The sequence below is a fragment of the Salvelinus sp. IW2-2015 genome, linkage group LG20, assembly GCF_002910315.2.
Source record: "Salvelinus sp. IW2-2015 linkage group LG20, ASM291031v2, whole genome shotgun sequence".
Classification (NCBI taxonomy): Eukaryota; Metazoa; Chordata; class Actinopteri; order Salmoniformes; family Salmonidae; genus Salvelinus; species Salvelinus sp. IW2-2015.
Window position 1 is genome coordinate 64,773,268 of NC_036860.1, and position 16,572 is coordinate 64,789,839.

At 45.6% G+C, this 16,572-nt stretch overlaps 1 pseudogene; it reads left to right on the top strand.

Annotated features, from left to right (window-relative positions):
• Window positions 1–16,572, top strand: part of LOC111980061 (guanine nucleotide exchange factor subunit RIC1-like) — a 116,913-nt pseudogene that overhangs the window by 82,121 nt on the left and 18,220 nt on the right.

The window sequence follows — 16,572 nt, forward strand, 5'->3', positions numbered from 1 at the left end:
CGATGGGTCTGTCTCTCTGTGTGTGTGTGTCTTGTGTGTGTGTGTGTGTCAGGCTGTCTTGTCTGTCTGTCTGTCAGTCTGTCTGTGTCTTGTCTGTCTGTCAGGCTGTCCTGTCTGTCTGTCTGTCTGTCTGCAGCTGTCTGTGTCTTGTCTGGTCTTTCAGGCTGTCTTGTCTGTCTGTCTGTCAGGCTTCTGTCTGTCTGTCAGGCTGTCTTGTCTGACTGTCGTCGTCTGTCAGCTGTCTTGGTCTGTCGTCTGTCGTGTCTTGTCTGTCTGGCTGTCAGGCTTCTTGTCTGTCTGTCTGTCAGGCTTCGTCTGTCTGTCAGCTGTCTTTCTGTCTGTCTGTCAGCTGTTTCTGTCTGTTCAGGCTGTCTTGTCTGTCTCTGTCTGTCAGGCTGTCTTGTCTGTCTCTGTCTGTCTGTCTGTCTGTCTGTCTCTGTCTGTCTGTCAGGCTGTCTTGTCTGTCTGTCAGGCTGTCTTGTCTTTGTCTGTCTGTCAGGCTGTCTGTCTGTCTGTTCAGCGCTGTTCTGTCTGTCTCTGTGTCTCTGTCTGTCAGGCTGTCTGTCTGTCTCTGTCTGTCTGTCAGGCTGTCTTGTCTGTCTTGTCTGTCAGTCTGTCTTGTCTGTCTGATCAGGCTGCTTGCTTCTGTCTAGCTGCCTGTCTTTCTGTCTTCAGGCTGTCTTGTCTTGTCTGTCTGTCAGGCTGTCTTCTTGTGCTGTTCTTGTCTGCCTTGTCTGTCTGTCTTGTCGTCTTGTCAGCTGTCTTGTCAGCGGTGGTGTCCTGTCTGTCTGTCAGGCTCTGTGGGTGTCTTGTCTATCTGTGGGTGTCGGTGAGGTGGTGTGTCGGTGGTGTGCTCCTGGTAAATTGGTCTTTTGATGTCCTTGTGCGTGTCTAGTTCAGCCATAACACAGCAGGGCCAGTGTATACCTGTAGCAGGGAAGACGTGGATTTGCACATTACTCCATGTCCTCACAGGAAATGAAGCTTTTGGGGAACATCACTCAGAGCAGAACTATGACCGTGACAGGGGGCTGTCTGGTGAACGGCTTTGTTGTTGTTGCTGTTACAATTCATCGACCGCGGCAAGAAAGAAGGTGATGACAATGACAGGATAGTGATAAACACGTCACAATATGACACAAACTATGATCGACCAAACACGATACGACGCCAATACGACCCGCACAATACGACGCGATACGGCACGATATGACATGACGCAATACGACGCGATACGACACAGTACAATACGGCACAGTAGAATACGACACGATACGACGCAATACGACACAGTACAATACGGCACGACACAACACAATACAATACGACGCGACACGACAGTACAATATGACACGACATAGATAACTGGATCACAATAACCCTCTTTGTTCACTACACACTATTCTCATTGTATTTGGATGAGGCGCGGAGGGGCTGGGCGCGGACGGGCTGCGTTTTCCCCAGCTGATGGATTCAGTTAATGATTGTTTGATTGGATTGACCGACTGATTGAGAGACGAGAAGAACAGCAGTATTGAATGTTTCTCCTGTCCTCCTGGCTAGCTCTGTCTCTACATGATTGGRAGATCTATACAGTAGATGTAATGATTGTTTCTCCCTGGCTAGCTGCGTCTGTACCTGCGGTCATCTAACCTGGATAACACCTTCTCCTCCGTCACCAAGCTGCACTCTGGCACTCTGCTGCTCAACGTGTTCAGAGACATGATCATCCTCTTCAGAGCAGACTGCTCCATCTGCCTCTACAGCATGGAGAGGAGACACGACGGGTAGGGTGGTACACACATGCTTAGGACAGGCACAGGCATGCACACAAACTCATACTCAACAAGAAAACTTATCTCACTCTCACACACAACATTACTAGCAGGCAGGACAGGTACTGAATGTCACCTGACCCAGAAGGTCTCAGACAGTAATCAGTAGTGTTGTGAAAWGAAAGTCACGAGAACTTTGTGGGGAAAAACCCAGTAATACCTATCACATGATGAGATTTGTTCTTTCAGTTCATGAAACATGGGACCGGTGTAGATACGGAAAGAGCAATACAGACACCATTTACACAAATAAGGAAGTAAGATAAACTAACAAGATGTCACAGTAACCTACTAAAGAACATTAAACAGTCCAAAAGGATGTTTCATAACATTGGTTGGGGCCTTAACTGGGGTTAAGCTTTTACAACTGGCCAATACAGAGAATGTGGTCTGTGTTGGTCTCTGCTGTGTGTGTCTGTGTGTTGGGTGCTTCTGCAGGCCCATCCATCAGCAGTGAATTAGAGCTGCTCAGGAGGGTCCATGCGTCTCGCTTACCAGTTCCCTCACCATTGCCCGGGTCAGGTGCTCCAGTCACCCTCACCCCGTACGCACACGACCGCATCATACGGCTCAAGCCCCACCAGACAACACACACACCATCACACACACACCACACAGCACACAGACACACAACCGTCACCTCCCGTACGCACAGGACCGGCAGCACGCTCCAAACGCCCCCACACATGTAACAAACACACACAACCTCACTCCGTACACACCAGAGACCGGCCATGCACGCTCAAAGTCCCACAGCAACACCACACACACACAACACACAACCGCACCCTCACGACGCACAGAGGACCGAGCATCCACGCTCCAAGCCACCCACAGCCCAGGTACACACCCAACACAACCACAACACACCACACAGCCCGCCCTATTACTCTGGTCTTGCTGTCTCTGTGCATGCTAGCCACTCACCTCCTTACGCACAGAACCGGGCACACGCTCAAGCCCTCACAGCAAGTACACACACACACACCACAAGACAACACAACTTACCTCCTACCCACAAACCAGGCATCACGTCCAAAGCCCCACAGGCAGGTACACACACACACACAAACACTCACCTCCTGTACGTGCACAGATGACCCGCTCACGACTCAAAGCCCACAAGCAGTACACGACACACAGAAACACCAACCTCACCTCTCACTCCACAGAAGTACTCTGCAACGTACGCTCCAAAGCCCCCACAGCATTACACACCACCACACACCAGACAAGCTCAACCATCCGTACTCTACAGAGACCGGCAATCAACCGTCCACAAGTCCCACAGCAGGATACAAACATCACATCACCACACATGACACACAGGACACCATCTACCTCACCTCCGTACTCACAGAGACTAAGCATCCGAACGTCAACAAGTCCCACAGCAGTAACCACTACACAACAACACCACACACACACACACACAGACACACAACCTCACCTCCAGTCGCACAGAGCACCGGCATCACGCCTCCCCAAGACCCCACAGGTACTAACACACCACACACAGACGACACAACCTCACCTCCGTACCCAGAGACCTGCCATACACGCTCAAAGCCCACCCACAGCATGGCTACACGCCACATCACAAGCACACCACAACAGAGCACCACTCACCTATCGCACCTCACCCAGACAGGGCACCCGGGGCATGCCACACCGCTCCAAAGCCACACAGTCACAGCACACACACACACACACACCACACCACACACCACACACACTACACACAACCTCACCTCCGTACGCACACGGAGACCAGCATCACGCTCAACGTTCCACAGCCAGTACCACACACACACACACAACCTCACCCGTACAGCACAGAGACCGGCATCACGCTCCAAAACCCCACAGCAAGGTCAACACTACACAGCCACAATAACAACAAACTCACGCTGCGCGATCTACACGCCTCCAAGAGACCGGCATACACGCTCAGAGCATCCTTTATCTTTTGTGTTTTCAGAGTCAGCTAGAAAAGGCTCTAGATATCTAAGTTTTAAAAACTGTGACCTTATTGACCTTACCTCTGTAAGCCTGTTGTTGTTCCTCTACGAAACCCGTCCACAGGGGCATGTCCATTAATTGTTTATGGTTCATTGAACAAGCATGGGAAACAGTGTTTAAACCCTTTACAATGAAGATCTGTGAAGTTATTTTTTCAGGGTCCTGAAAAAGGGACGTTTCTTTTTTTTTTCTGAGTTTATGTACCGAGTCGCTCTGGATAACAGCTAAAGGATTCAAATGTAAATGTTTTCATGTGTGTGTGTTTCTCTGTGCCCGTGACAGGCCTGTATGGCAGACAGCATCATACTGAACCTGGCAGGCCAGCTCATCATGCTACAGAGAGACCGTTCTGGACCCCAGATACAGGAGAAGGTTCCCAGTCACATCCCCTATTCACCTCCTAGCAGGGTTGGGGTCAATTCCATTTCAATTCAGTCAAGTGTACTTCCTGAGTTGAAATGTAATTGACCCCAAGCCTTCCCCCTAGTATTTGTATTTTATTATGGATCCCCATTAGTTCCTGCCAGGGCAGCTGCTACTCTTCCTGGGGTTTATTATGGATCCCCATTAGTTCCTGCCAGGGCAGCTGCTACTCTTCCTGGGGTCCAAACACACCAAATGACATATAAAACAGCAGATAAAACAGTGAACTATGTTTGTACTGAATGAGCTAAAGATAAAACAGTACATCATATAACATCTCTACATCACCACATATCCACAACATGTTCAATACAACAATATCACAATGTGTTATAATTTATCTGACATTGGAATCATTACACCCAGCAACCTGTCACTTCATTATTGATTCATTCATTGGTATCATACAGGGTACATTATATAGTGTGTGTGTATGAGAGAGGGGTTGTTATGGTGTTTAACGCTCTCTCTCCCTCCAGCTGCCGTTCTGTCCTCCAGTGGTTCTGGCTCAGTATGTAGAGAATGTGTGGACGACGTGTCGCAGTAACAGGAAGAAGCGCCACCTACTGGAGGCTCTGTGGCTGTCGTGTGGAGAGGCTGGGATGAAGGTATACCTGCTATCTGTTTTTACTACTTCTATTGTGGATTAGTGTCTCCTGTTGTCTGTGAATGGCCAAATAAATTAACCCAACTAAAACGTTGTCTTTTGTGACTGTTGCTGGCTGCAATGATTTGACAAACCTGTTTCCTTGTCTTATGTTCTGTTATCTGAAGGTGTGGCTCCCCTTGTTCCCCCGTGACCATCGTAAGCCCCACTCCTTCCTGTCCCGCCGCATCATGCTCCCCTTCCACATCAACATCTACCCCCTGGCTGTGCTGTTTGAGGATGCTCTGGTTCTGGGAGCTTCCAACGAGACGGTGCTCTATGACAGCCTGCAGGTAGAGAGGAGTATCATATTATTATAGTAGTTATTATAGTAGGAGCGTTCCCTGGGGCTGGGTGCATCTAATGAGCAGTGATGCCAACTTAGCAATTTTGTTGCAAGATTTAGCTACTTTTCAGAGTACCCTGGCAACCTTTCTTTTCAAACAGCACCTAGCAACACATGTAGCTACTTTTAAAAATGTATTTGGGAGTTTTAGCAACTTTTGAGAAGTGACTCAAACGCTAAAATGCATTTTTCCCTCTAAATTACACAAAAACGATTTTCTCTGTCACACACTCAGTCACAACACGCGTGCCTGGCTGCAACAGTGCATTGTGAGTGACGTCAGCAGCAGGCGATCAGCTCGTCCACATGCAGCAGCAGGCCAGCAGCAATTTCAGATCATTGTTGGCTGACTGCAGCAGCAGTAGTATGCGTTCGACGAGACAAACCCAATGAATATAGTCGGTCACGAATGTTTGATCTAGAACAGAACGTACAGCATCAATCAACATGTCTCAATCACAACTGCACAGCCAGAAGTACAGAAAAGAGTGGGAGTCTGTACCTGAATTTAAAGGGTGGTTGAAGCCAGTAATTGGGGATGATTGACGGGCATACTGTGCATACTGCAAATCAGATATGTTTGCAAAAATGTATGACATCAAAAAACATTGTGCTACAGCAAAGCATATAAATAAATCAAAACCGTACAACCACACAACGCAGTCTACATTACCACAGTTGGTTAAGAAAGTGGATAACTGCAAAAGCGCAGAAGCTACTATGGCAATGGCCACTGCAGAGCATTGTTCGCTGCTAGCATGCGACCATTTAGGTATGGCTTGCAAAGCTGCCTTTTCAGATTCTGTGGCAGCAACAAACTTCCAAATGCACCGCACCAAGTGCACAGCACTGATTAGGGGAGTACTGGCTCCTTATTTTCTCAAAAGAGTAACATCAGATGTGGAGGATGAGAAGTTCAGTCTCCTTTTGGATGAGTCCACTGATGTCAGTGTCTCGAAATACCTGGGTGTGGTGATTCGGTATTTCAGTGCTAAAAAAATAACCGTTGTGTCCACATTTCTCGGGCTGGTTGAATTGGAGGGGGGCGATGCCAGATCAATAGCAAAGGTAGAAGTTGAGTTTCTTGAGAAGTGCAACATTAAAAAAGAGTATCTTCACGGTATTGGCACTGATAATGCGTCTGTGATGACTGGGGTGCACAAGATTTTAAGGGAAGAATGTGCATTGCCCAATTGGGTCTCATCTGCTGTGTGTGCCATCCTTTACAATTGGCTGTCAGTGCAGCATCCAAAGAAACCATCCCTAGGAGTGTTGAGTACTTAATCAGGGAAACCTACAACTGGTTTTTGATTTCCCTTAAACGGCACGAGGCATACAAAGGAGTGTACATCTGTCCATCACCATACCTTGGGTACCTTTTTGAGAGCACGGTGTACCCAACTCAGTCTTGCGCCAGAGGACAAAAAGGTAATTCGGAGACAGTGCATCAACTACATTGTTGCTTTAAGCAAGGAGCTGCAAGCAAGGCTCCCAGACAACCTTGAAGCCTTCGACACATGGCCTTGTTCAGTGTTAAGGAAACACTAAAGCACAATAAAGGCACCACTGAAATTATTAAAGTAGCTGAGCTACTGCGATACCAGCCACAAACAATTGATCAAATTGTTTCCCAAAGGAGAAACATCCATCTGTTTAGGTGGGACTCAACTGAAAATACAGTGGAGTTTTTGGACGTGAATCAATAACTACACACTCTCCGGTCAAATCCATTTGAATAATGTGCAAAGCTGCACTCGCTGCCCTCTCCGTGCCCACTCAAATCGGAGCGTTGAACGCTGTTCAGCCAAATGGTGTGTCACTGCACAATGCCTCAACTCCATACTCCCGGTGCGTAGTCTGAAGCTGTGGTATACCTGGTTACAGCATAAACTACAGGTGAAGTTCCTGCAGCAGTTTGCCCACCACAGACAGCTAATACAGCTTTAAGGACAATCCACCCTCGTCTGCTGTTCCAGCTCCGTGACAAATGCAGTTGGACAGTGAAGATTGAAGAGGATTTCTTGCCATCTATGATTCATCATATCTATAAACGTATCAAGCGAGTGACTTTCTGAACTGGCGGAGACACACAGCTGATGGTGGCAGTGTGTACTGCAGTGTGAGCGAGAACAGTGGCAATATCTGGAGGAAACCATTGAGCAGCTAGCCAGCCAAGCAGCACAACAACCTGGAGAGAGACATTATTTGAGATAAGTTGCTTGTTCAATAAGATATGCATATATACCTTGTTATTAGCTTACCTATAATTGTTGATCATTTAGGTAGCATGTTAACTAACTACAATACACTGCTTAAAACTATAATTGTTTCAGAATGTGTAGGTTTTACTAGTTAAAAAGAAAAATAAATTAAATGTAATTGTTCAATGTGTAATTGTTCAATAATTCAATGTGTTTAAAAATATTGATCATATAAGATGTGTTTATTACTGTTACAAATAAAATATGTGATAATAAACAAACAAAATCTAAACTAACAAATGTCAAATCATATTTTTTGCCGAGATCCAGTCAATTTAAGTAACGTTATTGTGTGTCTGTTCTACGTAATGACACAGTTTTAAGTTAAGTAATCGTCATCACGCAATGACATCACAAACGTCATTTAGCGACTTTTTAGCAACAATCGACCTGCCTCTAGCAACTTCCCCTGAAAATGAGGTAACAACACTCTAATGAGACTGTGTTCTATGACGGCCTGCAGGTAGGGAGGACTGTATTCATCCATCCTGCCCTGCCTATCTAAGGTCTTCGAAAGCCAAGCTCAACAAACAGATCACTGACCATCTCGAATCCCACCGTACCTTCTCCGCTGTGCAATCCGGTTTCCGAGCCGGTCATGGGTGCACCTCAGCCACGCTCAAGGTACTAAACGATATCATAAACGCCATCGATAAAAGACATTACTGTGCAGCCGTCTTCATCGACCTGGCCAAGGCTTTCACTCTGTCAATCACCATATTCTTATCGGCAGACTCAGTAGCCTCGTTTTTCTAATGACTGCCTTGCCTGGTTCACCAACTACTTTGCAGACAGAGTTCAGTGTGTCAAATCGGAGGGCATGTGTCCGGTCCTCTGCAGTCTCTATGGGGTACCACAGGGTTCAATTCTCGGGCCGACTCTTTTCTCTGTATACATCAATGATGTTGGTCTTGCTGCGGCGCGATTCCCTGATCCACCTCTACGCAGACGACACCATTCTATATACTTCCGGCCCTTCTTGGAACTGTACTATCTAACCTCCAAACGAGCTTCAATGCCATACAACACTCCTTCCGTGGCTCCCAACTGCTTATAAACGCTAGTAAAACCAAATGCATGCTTTTCAACCGTTCGTGCCTGCACCCGCACGCCCGACTAGCATCACCACCCTGGACGGTTCCGACCTAGAATTGTGGGACATCTATAAGTACCTAGGTGTCTGGCTAGACTGCAACTCTCCTTCCAGACTCATATCAAACATCTCCAATCCAAAATCAAAGCAAGAATCGGCTTTCTATTCCGGCAACAAAGCCTCCTTCACTACGCCGCCAAACTTACCCTAGTAAAACTGACTATCCTACCGATCCTCGACTTCGGCGATGTCATCTACAAAATAGCTTCCAATACTCTACTCAGCAAACTGGATGCAGTTTATCACAGTCCATTCGTTTTGTTACTAAAGCACTTATAGACCACCACTGCGACCTGTATGCCCTAGTCGGCTGGCCCTCGCTACATGTTCGTCGTCAGACCCACTGGCTCCAGGTCATCTACAAGGCTATGCTAGGTAAAGTGCCGCCTTATCTCAGTTCACTGGTCACGATGGCTACACCCACCTGCAACACGCGCTCCAGCAGGTGTATTCTCACTGATCATCCCTAAAGCCAAAACCTCATTTGGACGCCTTTCCTTCCAGTTCTCTGCTGCCTGCGACTGGAACGAATTGCAAAATCTCTGAAGTTGGAGACTTTTATCTCCCTCAACAACTTTAAAAATCTGCTATCCGAGCAGCTAACCGATCGCTGCAGCTGTACATAGTCCATCTGTAAACTACCCACCCAATTTATCTACCTCACCCCCCCATACTGCTTTTATTTATTTACTTTTCTGCTCTTTTGCACACCAGTATCTCTTCTTGCACATGATTCACTGATGATTTATCACTCCAGTGTTAATCTGCTAAATGTAATTATTCGATTTATTGCCTACCTCATGCCTTTTGCACACATTGTATATAGATTCTCTCTTTTTTTTTCTTTTTCTTTTTTCTACCATGTTATTGACTTGTTTACTGTTTACTCCATGTGTAACTCTGTGTTGTCTTTCACACTGCTATGCTTTATCTTTGGCCAGGTCGGCAGTTGCAAATGAGAACTTGTTCTCAAACTAGCCTACCTGGTTAAATAAAGGTGAAATAAAAAAAATAAAAAATAGTTGTTGTAGCAGCAGCAGCTACAGCAGCAGTAGTCGTCTCGTCCCCCCCCCCCACAGCATCTGCTCTTTCCTAGCCATTGTTGTGGATTTTGTCGGCTTGGTGTAGGAGGAGCATAGTGGTCAAGGCATTTGTGTCAGAGAGATCTGAAACTATTTTTCTAGCCATGTCCCTTTATTTGAGGAAAGTGAGTCAGTGGGCAGACGAGGTTAAGAGATAAATAATAGTAGTAGCCTGTGAAGGATAGAGTAGAAAATAAGATTAAAAACTCAAATGTTTTGTGTCTTTTCGCAGGGTCCCAGAGAGGGCCGGGAGTCCCTAGAGGGGTTGTTCCCTACTGCACGGTGGAGAGGACTTCCCAGATCTACCTCCACCACATCCTGAGGCAACTCCTGGTCCGTAACCTGGGGGAGCAGGCCCTTCTCCTGCCCAGTCCTGCGCAGCGCTTCCCTACTTCCCCACGTCATGGAGCTCATGGTTCACGTGGTGCTGGAGGAGAGGCCACCTCCCGGAGCCATCCCTGACCCCGCTGCTGCCCACCGTGGCAAGTTCATCACCGAGTTCCCCTGTTCCTCCAGGTAACAGAGAGAGGGAGACTTTGATCAAGTGGTTAATTTATAAAATATATATTGTACCTTTTATTTAGCCAGGTAGGCCAGTTGAGAACAAGTTCTCATTTACAACTGCACCTGGCCAAGATAAAGCAAAGCAGTGCGACATAGAGTTACACATGGAATAAACAAACATAGTCAATAACACAATAGAAAAGTCTATATACAGTGTGTGCAAATGAGGTAAGATTAGGGAGGTAAGGCAATAAATAGGCGTAGTGGTGAAGTAATTACAATTTAGCAATTAAACACTGGAGTGATAGATGTGCAGAAGATGAATGTGCAAGTAGTGATACTGGGGTGCAAAAGAGCAAAAATAAATAAATAATTAACAATATGGGATGAGGTAGTTGGATTGGCTATTTAACCGATGGGCTATGTGCAATGATCTGTGAGCTGCTGAATGTTGTTGCTTAGTCTAAGACATTCAAGGTCATGGTAATTACTGATAGTGTGACTGTAGTCTTGGTTTGTCTGAATTCGTATCCTGTCACTATTTTGACTTGGGCTCGTGGTGTTCCCCATTAGCAGCCGTCAGTTTGGAACAGCGGCATTCCCCATTAGCATCCTATCCAGTGGTGGAAGAAATACCCAATTGTCATACTTGAGTAAAAGTATAGATACCTTTTAATAGAAAGTTACTCAAGTAAAAGTGGAAGTCACCCAGTAAAATAATACTTGAGTAAAAGTATTTGGTTGTAAATATAACTATCAAAAGTAAAAGTATAAATCATTTCCAATTCCTTTATATAAGCAAAGCAGACGGCACCATTTTCTTTTTTTCTTTTCTTTTTTACAGATACCAGGGGCACACTCAACACTCAGACATCATTTACAGATAGCCAGGGGCACACTCCAACACTCAGACATATATTTACAGATAGCCAGGGAACACTCAATACTCAGACATTATTTACAGATAGCCAGGCACACCTCCAACACTCAGACATTATAAAAAGATGCGTTTGTGTTTAGTGAGTCCGACAGATCAGAGGCAGTAGGGATGACCAGGGATGTTCTCTTGATAAGTGCGGAAATTGGACCATTTTCTTTTCTGCTAAGCATTCAAAATGTAGAGTACTTTTGGGTGTCAGAAAATGTATGGAGTAAAAAGTACATCATTTCTTTAGGAATGTAGTGGAGTAAAAGTTGGCCAAAATATAAAAGTAAAGTACAGATACCCTAAAAAACTACGTAAGTAGTATTTTTACTTAAGTACTTTACATCACTGCTCCTATCACTACTTTTGACCTGGGCCAATAGGGCTCTGGTTAAAAGTAGTGCACTATATACCGTAGTGACTTGTGTTCTAATGTAGCGCCGCCTGTGTGTTTCTGCTCCAGACCATCGTGCACTGCGCCAGGAAGACAGAGTTTGCCCTGTGGAACTACCTGTTTGCTGCCGTGGGCAACCCAAGGATCTGTTTGAGGAATGTCTGATGCTCAGGACCTGGACACCCTGCATCCTATCTCATTATACTACAGGTTAACATACTCCCCTGTCTCATCCTAATAGCCAGAGACAAAACATTATTTAGAAATGTGACTGGTGGAGCCAGGGTTAAGGTTAGGGAGGAGCATGGGTTAAGGTTAAGGGTTGGAGCCAGGGTTAAGGTTAGGGTTGGAGCCAGGGTTAAGGTTAGGATGGAGCCAGGGTTAAGGTTAGGGTTGGAGCCAGGGTTAAGGTTAGGGATGGAGCCAGGGTTAAGGTTAGGGATGGAGCCAGGGTTAAGGTTAGGGATGGAGCCAGGGTTAAGGGTCAAGTAGTTAAAAGGCTTGTATTGATAATGTGACTGTGGTCCTCAGAACATGGAGGTTCCAGCGGTGAGCAGGCAACACGCTACGCTACTCTTCAACACGGCTCTGGAGCAGGGCAAGTGGGACCTCTGTCGTCACATGATCCGATTCCTCAAGGCCATTGGCTCTGGSGAGATGGAGACCCCACCCCCAACACCAACCACTCAGGTACAAGAAGGAACAAATTCATAATCTTTTTCTGTCTTCTACCTCTCTACTCTTCTCTCTCGTTCTGTGTTTGTCACACATTCTGACATGTTATGTTAGAGCTAAACCTCTTAATGCTTTAGTGTTATCTATGGGGATAATGGTTGAGATGGTCTAAAAATACTGTATAAATTAGAGACTGCTATTAGGCTACTGCCTCCACCTCTTTATAACTTGATATAGATACCCGTAACTGGCTATATGGTGCATTTACATTTGTGCAGAAGCCTGCTGTGTCAGAGGCTTACTGGATGAGTTTCCCCCTGATAATGATCTGTCCTCTCAACAGGAACCCAGTTCGACAGGAGGTTTTGAGTTATTCAGGAATCGCAGCATCAGTCTGTCTCAGTCAGCTGACAGCATCGCTGCTGGGAAGTTTAACCTACAGAAGACCTTTAGCATGCCTTCTGAGCCCTCTGCTAAGGGGTACGCCACACACACACACACACACACACACACACACACTTTCTTTGACATCTCCTCTCTTTAGGTATCATATGATTCAAAGGCAGCTTTTGTTTGTTGAGTATCTAATGCATGGGTTCTTAAACTTTTTCAGTCTGGGACCCAAATTAGAAATTCTGTGTTTTCCTGGGACCCAAGCTTATGAAAATATGCAACTATACGTAAATATTGGTACATTTCATTGCCGTTATGCCTAAAACAAATGCAATATAGACAAAAACAAATAATMAAATACCCATATAAATATCTATTCATGTTTATTTTCCCCATTAAACACACCATTACATACCTGTCTAGGTTGGTACTGTAGCTGTTAAAATACAATAAATATTTTTTATAATAAACTGATTGACCAAATCACACAAGTTGACATTTTCAACAAGCATGTTGACATTTTCAACAAGCATGTTGATATTCTGGGCTGAGTTTTTTACAGTGCAACAGTGAAGTCATGCTCAGCATGGAGTCTGTTTCTGTACTTGTTTTTTAAGTATGCTAGAGTTAGGAACCCTGACTTGCAAACTAGATCAGAACATCTTCTGCTTTCTCAGTCAGGCAGGAGACCGCTTCCTGCTGTAGATGAGCAACCCAGAACTCTTTCAAAAAAACATCTTGCTTCAATCAGTTTATTCCAGTTCAGAATGAAACTGATTACTTGTATTTTAANAACAGTGAAGTCATGCTCAGCATGGAGTCTGTTTCTGTACTTGTTTTTTAAGTATGCTAGAGTTAGGAACCCTGACTTGCAAACTAGATCAGAACATCTTCTGCTTTCTCAGTCAGGCAGGAGACCGCTTCCTGCTGTAGATGAGCAACCCAGAACTCTTTCAAAAAAACATCTTGCTTCAATCAGTTTATTCCAGTTCAGAATGAAACTGATTACTTGTATTTTAACAGCAACAGTTCRAACCTAGACTTGTTTTCAACAATAATTTCTACAGTAAGATGTACAGTAGGCTTGATACCTTTTTCTGTACTGTTACTTAGGGTTGAACTATCAGTAACTAGCTAGCTTGCTTTGGCTAATGTTAGCTAGCTAGCTATTAGCTGTGTGCAAGGCCAGGGGATTGTTTGAATGAGACTCACATGTACTATATGAGAGAGTACTCCCTTATTGATGCTCATCACCTGTTAAATTACAACAWTGTCTTGCTAGCTGACTGACTTTTCCACTGTCGAAGCACTGTTTCCTGAAGCTTTTGACCCTGTTCTGAAAGAACTCCTTGGGTTTACCYTCATGCAGTGGATTTTTAGTTGTTTTCATTTGTTAGTTTTGAGACTCATTACTAAGCACTTCCCCGCCAAAACACATTGTTGGCGCTCCTCGTTATTTCACAAAGTTTGTATGAAACCAAGCGAGGAAAAACTAATCGTTGTATTTGCGTTTCATGACGATTGAGCTCAGTCAGAACTTGTGGCCAGCTTGAGTCCATTTGATGACAGCGGTGAGTGATGGTGAGTGAGAATGATGACAGCTCATCTGCTGCTGAACGCCACAGCTGCAGCGTGTGGGTCACGGAGTGATCTTCAAGACAACTGCAGAAAATAGATGCTGTAAACAGCGAAACACACGCGTCTTCCTCCCACTCGCACCGCTGTTCCAAACTGACGAGGCTGCTAAGCAGAGAGCTCTGTTGCACTTGGCCAGATCAATTCCAGTAATCAATTAAATAATTATAAATTTACTCTGACATGTTGCGACACACCATTAACGGATCCGCGACCCATACTTTTAGAAAGACTGATCTAATGTGTACTGAGAGGGATTGTCCTCTTCCAAATKATTTCTGGGCTCAGTACACTGACCCCACGGAGTTGGTCAGTTCCATTTATTTTTTATTCCTGTCGGCTCATTAGAGTTCGATCAGTTCCTGGATTGACTGAAAGTCGGATGGAATTGAGCCCAATTCTGGTAAAGCAGTGTATGTACTACAGGCCTTTCTCCTCATAGCTATAACACGTCTCTCCCTCCTCTAGGTCTGACAGGTGGTCTAAGGACAGTGACTGTGCAGAGAACATGTACATAGACATGATGTTGAGGCGTCACGCCCGCCACCTCCTTGAGCACGTCAGACTAAAAGAGCTGGGTTGTTTCTCTGCCCAGCTGGGCTTCGAGCTGATTGGCTGGCTGTGCCACGAGCGCACGCGGGTGGCGCGGGTTGATGACTTTGTCATGGCGCTGAAGTGTCTCCACAAGGACTTCCTGTGGCCGTTTCCTGTCATCCCAGCCGGCTCCATCAGCTCGCCTTTCAAGAACGGACACCGCAGGACAGGTGTGCATCAGAGTTTGTGTGTGTGTGTGTGTGTGTGTGTGTGTATTGAGGTAATTGGAATACTTCTGAAAGTGTGTGTGTGTGACTGCTGGTGCTGCAGGAGCTCTGTCCGTCTGTGTTTGCAATGCATTTTTGTCCTCAGCAATGACTGTGTCCCCCTCACCCTCTGACTCCATTGGGTGTGTTTGATGCAAACTTCGTGACTGAGTGCATCTTTTTCTCAAGTCGCATTTGTTTAGTTAAGTGTTATTTTATCATTGAATTAACTCTGCCCCTGTTTGTTCCTCCCTCCCTCCTCCAGTGRTGAGCCAGCATCTACTGAAGTCCCAGTCAGCAGACAGCCTGTTGAACAGTGACATGGACACAGCGCCCCCGCAGGCCGCAGCACGCAACAGCAACCACACCTGGCTAGARGGGCTGGGGGCTCTTGGACCTACAGAGCCTACAGAGATGGACACTGCCTTGTCCCACGGGGGGCCACAGACACAGGAGGCCTTCCTCTCTCCACTAACCAACAAAAGTAAGTAGTCTTCATCAGAAGATAGGAACAGCTGAGACTCTTTCCCTTAGAGAACTCAAAGAACTCTAGAGAGATTATATGGTTATATTTACAATGTGGTTGTCTTCACTGGTTGACCTTTCTTGTGGCACAGGTCACAATTTGCTGCTGTGATTGCACACTGTGCTATTTCACCAGTAGATATGGGCATTTATCAAAATCGGGTTTGTTTTCAAATTATTTGTGGATCTGTGTAATATGAGGGAAGTATGTGTCTAATATGGTCATAACATTTGGCAGGAGGTTGGGAGTGCAGCTCAGTTTCACTCATTTTGTCTTCTCTTTCTTGAGAGCCAGGTCTGCCTACGGTGGCCTTTCTCAATAGCAAGGCTATGCTCACTGAGTCTGTACTAGAGGTCGACCGATTATGATTTTTCACCGCCGATATCGATTGGAGGACCAAAAAAAGCCGATTACCTATTTCCACCTGTTGTCTATTCCATTTGCACAACAGCGTGTGAAATCTATTGTCAATCAGTGTTGCTTCCTAAGTGGACAGTTTGATTTCACAGAAGTGTGATTGACTTGGGTTACATTGTTGTTGTTTAAGTGTTCCTTTATTTTTTGAGCATGTGTATAACTGTTTGGCTAATGACCATTTATGTTTGGAGAAAAAAGGGGAGGCTTTGCAAGCCGAAGAACACCATCCCAACCGTGAAGCACGGGGGTGGCAGCATCATTGTGGGGGTGTTTTGCTGCAGGAGGGACTGCGTGCACTTCACAAAATAGATGGCATAATGAGGAGGAAAATTACGTGGATGTATTGAAGCAAGCATCTCAAGACATCAGTCAGAAAGTTAAAAGCTTGTTCGCTAAGGGGTCTTTCCAATGGCAGTGACCCCAGCTACTTCTAGTGTGTGGCAATGGCTTAAGGACAACAAAGTCAAGGTATTCAGATTCAGAAATGAAAGCGTGTGCGAGCCAGGAGCCCTACAACCTGAACTCGCCTTTACCG